Raw genomic sequence first — 6209 nt, forward strand, 5'->3', positions numbered from 1 at the left:
TGCGATTATGTTTTTCTTCTTTTTCATATGGATGAATTTTGTACATTGTGTACTTCAACAGTAGCATAATTTTGTGACTCGTATATGTAAGGCTTTCCATTTGAATACCTTGTACATTTCCAATACCAAGCTTAGAAGTTATAGAAAAGAATAATCCACTGCCAAACTTAAAAGTTATTATTCTTGAAGTGTGTATGTGCTTTGTGTTGTTAAAATGTGTTGTTGAAGTGAATATGATGTGTTTATGTGGGTGAATGTGTGGTCTTGTTGAATCATTTTTTTTCCTTTTCTTTTCTTACTAGGTTTTTCCACAATCCATTGGAGCAATTAATGAAACCATATTTACGCCAATTCATGATATATAGGCTTTTTTATAGGTTTAGTAGGAAATATTTTTGTTTAAATGTAGTTATTTAAATAGTTTGTTCATACCAAAACACATTTGTACCAACAATTAAAGCAATATTAGAAAGTGTATGTTTCTTTCTATTAAAGTGTTCACCGTTTCTTTCCATATGTGATTGTATTGGTTTGTGTAATGGTATGTGTAATGGAAGGGCGACAAGAAATACAGGATTCAATAAAAAAGATGGCAGTTCAAAACAGTGACCAAAAACACAACTATGACATTTAAATTGAAAAATAAAACTGTCATCAAAAAAGTTTTCTTGACAGTTAATTAAAGTCATGGTAAGTAAAATGACGACAGTTAAAAAGTGTCATAAATGATAAATAATGACATTTAATATCTGTCATACAATATTAACAATGACAGTTATTCTCTGTCATAAAATGTAAACTATGACAGTTATCAGTTGTCATAAAATATAAACAATGATAGTTATTAACTGTCATAAAAAATAAATAATGACAGTTATAATCTGTCATAAAATATTTAATTCGTGACATTTATTCTATGTCATGAAAACCACATTTCGTGACAGTTTTATACAACTGCCATAAAATACTTTCCATGACTGCTGCATCAATGACTGCAAAAAACTGTCATGAAAACCTTTAATGACAGTATTTAACTGTCATTGCAGGCCCTTTTTTTACTAGTGCCCTCTCCCCCCTTCATATGAACATTTCAAAAAATAAGCCACAAAAAATAAAGTTTCCTGTTTCAAAATGACAAATAAGTCCTAGATCATATGTACGAACCCAAAAACTCAGCTAACTCAACCCGCACCTCATCTAACTCAGTCTGTGAGTATGGTTTTCATGTATCAATTTGTAGACATGCAAAATAAATGAATTAGTATTCATGAAAATTATTATACCCATAAAAGAAATAGTTTGATATATAACATATTGAATCCGAGATGACAATGCTTCCCCTATTTACAATTTCTCTCATATACTTCATGACATAGTATCCACACGCAGTGCTCCGACTTGTAGTGGACACTATAAAAACAACAAATTAGAATAACAGACAAATCTTAATTACTAGCAATCTACAAAATACAATGAATTTAAATATTTATACGTGCCTTTACTGTTTGCCATAAAGTTTGTTTCCTGCTTTTATTAATGTTCTTTTACGAGTGAAATATCGCTACTACTCTGTTTTGCCAAGATAAGATTGTACATATCTTAGAATATTGTACATGCATTAGAATTAATAGCACTACATGATATAGAAGATTAAACTTACGTGTCGGTTACATATCTTGTAGTTGCTTTCGATGTCGTCCTTAACGAGTCAAGGTAAAACATTGTATCCTCATACGCATTTATGGCAAGCAGTGCCTAATGACCCCTAATTATACAAAAATGTAAGTACTATTTTATTGTCAATGCAACCGATACCCTAACTGAACTTATTCAAGATTAAAAGGAGCAAGAACTACTTGGTTTACTTTTGACACCATCAATCTACTACACAACTTTCGAATTCGAGATTCTTGTGTGTTTTCAGAAGAGATTAGGGACGGATCTACGAAGACATACTGCACATTTTCTTTCGAACCAAGAACAAATGAATACAAGTACCTACAAAATATATAAACTCATAAACGAGATACATAAATTTAGATACAAAGAAATGAAATTGACTTACATCATATAGGCCACCAATGTGAACGTTTTGACATCGTTCATGTAACAAAGATCAATTATATCCTCTCAAAGCACAGAGCGCTTTCGACTAATACCAAAAATGTCAGCTGGTAGTGAAAAAGTGATGCTGGAATCTTTCTCCATTACCTTCTCAACATATCTGAGAATCGATTTCAAAGCTAATGGCAAAGTTGATGTCGACTCACATACAACTTCTTTTTCCGTAGGCATTTTTATTAAGTCCCTCTCCTAATTCAAGAACATCCACATTCAATAAGACATACAATATTAGACATTCCAGTTTAATAGTGGATTACATACTTTCAAAACGTCAAACTTTGGTTCATTCATCTTCATCACCTCCTTCCCTTCCTTTTAATTCTCTTTTGGTTTGTCCATCGATTCCACTTCTATTCTTGTACCCTTCTCTTCAATCCCCTCTAACATTATTGGCCTTGAACAACTCCCGTGTGCAGACAATGGTGTAGCCAAGTTTGAGCAAATTTGTGCCTTTAATTCACTAACTTGCCTTCGGAGTTCTTCATTCTCAACTAGAATGTTCGTCTCATCTTTTGATGTTTTCTTAACTAAATGAAAGTACGTTGTCGGAGTAATGTATCCACCAACCCCACGCACACGACCATTGTGCTCTTTTGCCCAATGCTTGGATTAACACATCATTCGAATAGTGTCTGTTCACAGACGATGAATCTGTATTCATTAATATCTCATCATAAAAAGATAGCAAAATTAATGCAAGTTATAGAAATGCTTGCTTATGTAATGAATAGTTGAAATGTGTAATTTACATGTAATTACTTACTATTTTATGGACAATTTGCTGAATGTCGTCGTTGTCGTACTGTCCTTGTTTGTTAACTCGAGCTTTCTTCCACATTTTAGCTCGATCAACATGATCAACTTCATTTGAACCCTCCTTCTTCATTCAAAAACATGGATTTCAAGTGGTAAACATATTAGGTTGTATTCCATTTTAGCTATATTGCTACTGATTCCAAGCAGTATAATTAATCAAAACAAACCAAATAGAACTCTAAAACTAGTGTAGAATGTGAGAAAGGAAGAAGGGGAGAAGTAAAAAAGTCATCAGCTCATTGTCACCCACATGCTCCCAATAAGCAGAACATTTGCATTAACCAAATGAACCAAATTATAGAGACAAACTATAGAAACAAGAATTCCACAGATTTCTAATATTACAAACAAAAGAACATGAGAATCAAGGGGCTGTATTACACAACTATAGTTGCCAACACATCCACAGAAACAAATAACGCAAACTTACAACTTTTTATGCAACTCCACAAACTATACAAAATTTGAAATAAACCATCTAATGACAAACAACCCCCCCCCCCACTCAAGCAAATAGGAGCATTACACCAGATATCAAACCAAACAAGAAAGAAATAATATTAAACAGACATCCCAAAAATCTAATCTCTTAGGATATGGTCAAAAACAAATTCTATAAGGTTTCTTCGGCAACAAAGAAAGAACAAACTACAAAAATGGGAGAGAGGAGTTTCTAAATATATAGACATCTAATGACAAAGTCTTACAAGAAACAAACAATCCCTCCCCCCACCCCACTCAAGCAAATAGGAGTACTACACCAGATATCAAACCAAACAAGAAGGAAATAATATTGAACAGACATCCCAAAAATCTAATCCCTTAGGATATGGTCTAAAATAAATTCTATAAGGTTTCTTCAGCAACAAATAAATAACAAAATACAAAAATGGGAGTTTCCTCCTTAAACATCTAAACATCTTACCATTTCCTCCTTAAGATTGGCATACCCTTTCCTTGAGATTCTATGATTGTATTTGTTCTTCGATCATCTATCTTGTTGTAATTATCTTTTTTCCTATATCCAAATGTATTTGTTAATGAGAAAGTAGAAAATATTCTTTCGAATGATTTTCATGTATAAAAGTTATTCATACCTGAAAGGTCTCGGATATTCTTGACCTTACAAACTCTTCCCAGTGATTTTGCTCAATGAAGGAATACTTTTCAGGTGGAACTTGAAGAAGTTGTGGTTCATCTTTACGTGGCATGATGTATTTTGTTGTTAGCCAGTTCTTAAACTAACGAAACAAAATACCTGCAGTTTAGAGAACATTTTTCCTAGATCTTGGATCAATGACGAATGCAGCTTAAATAATTAAAAATACTTAATCAAGTGTCCATATAGCAAGAACATTATCAATATAATAAGCACATTAAAGTTATATATACCTCAACTGTAGTGAATATCTTATCTTTCAGTTCTGCAGGTACACTTTTCCAAGACGTATATGTGATAGGGACATGATAATGGGTTGCAGACCCTATGAAAGACTTTAACTTGGCTCCATTCTCACCAATAGGTGCTCCGTCTTCATTGTATCTCACCACCTTCTTGTCTCCCAAACTTCTAATGCGAGTTACATCAAACATAGTAGTAGGTCCTCGTCGTCGCTTCAACTCTTTTGGGGTTTCATTTTTAGTATCAATCTCTTCAACTGTTGCATTCAACTCACCGACACCAAGTTCTTCATTAAAATCGTCCATATTATATTATGTGAAAGTTGTCAATCAAAATGAAGAAACAATTAGCATGATATACAAATTTTAAACAATAAATAATGAAATGAGATAAATGAACATAATAAACTTATGGTCTAGTTGTTTGAAATTTTAAAAACACACCATTATAATATTATGTAGGTATCCATGTGCCTTCACAATCTGATCTTATGTACGTTGAGATCATGTCATCCAAGTCATTGTTTAAATCGACATCTGACATATCATTGGGTATTCCTTCACACTGGAGTATTGTTTCACCAAGTTCGTCATCATTATACCTACCTTCAAAGTCTCTTCGTGGTGGAGTGAGTACAACTGACCATCTAACATCACTTGGATCCTCAACATAAAACACTTGCTTTGCTTGGCTTACTAGTATAAATGAGTCTGACTTGTGTCTTACTCTATTTAAATCAACTAAAACATAACCAAGTTCATTGATACGAACACCACCACTATTCTGAACCCAATCGCATTTAAACACCGAAACATTAAACGTATTATAATTGGGTTCTCATATCTCTTGTATCACTCCATAGAAAGAAATATCTCCAATGATGGAATTTTTATCTTTAGAACTAGATACTTGCATTGTTTTTGCAACTAAGCTAACTCCGTTGTTTTGTATATTTCGATCCTTCTTAGAAGATTTTTTGTGATAGCGACATCCGTTTATTGCAACCACTATATGTAATAACAAAAGGATGAGGGCCATGAGCAATCCACCTTAAGTTATATGAAACTCCAGTATTTCCAACTTCAAGCTCAGTTGATACCTACCATGAGAATTCTTATTTCAAGTTTAACACATAACATGTATAACTAAATTACAAAGTTCATCACTATACCTCTTCTTATAGCCAAATAAACGTTCGATCATGTTCCTCTTGAAGCCATTTCTGATTTTTAGACTTATTCCGATATCGTAGTTCCAAAGCTTTCATATGTTTTCTTTATAGTCATCATACAAACATTGTAATATAGTTAGATTAATTATATAAAAGTCAATGAAACAATGAAGAAAGCAATGAACAAACTTACTCCATATATGGTTGGATATCAATTGTATTTTCCAGGACATATCGATGAGCTTGATGTAGAAGTTCTTGTTCGGGTTTGAATGGAACTCCCATGGACAATGGCCTACCAATGTTTGAAGTGTCTAAATGGTCTTGTGACTTGTGAGTCCCAAGCCCAATGGGATCTACTTCAGATATGAAATCAAAACAAAATTCAATAGCTTCTTCTATTAAATAACTTTCAACAATACAACCTTCTGGATGATATCTATTCCTCAAAGAGTTTTTTATTACTTTCATGAATCTTTCAAAGGGATACATCAATCGGGCCACAAAGTTTGACTTCCCTAACTATGTGTACTGTGAGATGAATGATGATTGTGAAGAATGAAGGGAAAATACTTTTCAAATAAACACAATGTTACCATAATATCTTCTTCCAACTTGTCTAATTGTTTGCTTCGTCTAACACCTTGTTGCATACATAATTGAAAAAGATGCACAACCTAGTTATAGCATAACGAA

At 33.0% G+C, this 6209-nt stretch overlaps 1 long non-coding RNA gene across 1 annotated transcript; it reads right to left on the reverse strand.

Annotated features, from left to right (window-relative positions):
- Positions 1–2065: 2065 nt before the first annotated feature.
- Positions 2066–5775, reverse strand: LOC127151004 (uncharacterized). The gene is made up of 5 exons (XR_007823667.1): positions 4333–5775; positions 4038–4198; positions 3866–3958; positions 2888–3004; positions 2066–2775 (listed from the first exon to the last, which is right to left on the reverse strand). It is a non-coding gene; the product is annotated as an uncharacterized LOC127151004 (long non-coding RNA).
- Between the last annotated feature and the right edge of the window lie 434 nt (positions 5776–6209).

This window comes from Cucumis melo, chromosome 9 (genome assembly GCF_025177605.1).
Source record: "Cucumis melo cultivar AY chromosome 9, USDA_Cmelo_AY_1.0, whole genome shotgun sequence".
Classification (NCBI taxonomy): Eukaryota; Viridiplantae; Streptophyta; class Magnoliopsida; order Cucurbitales; family Cucurbitaceae; genus Cucumis; species Cucumis melo.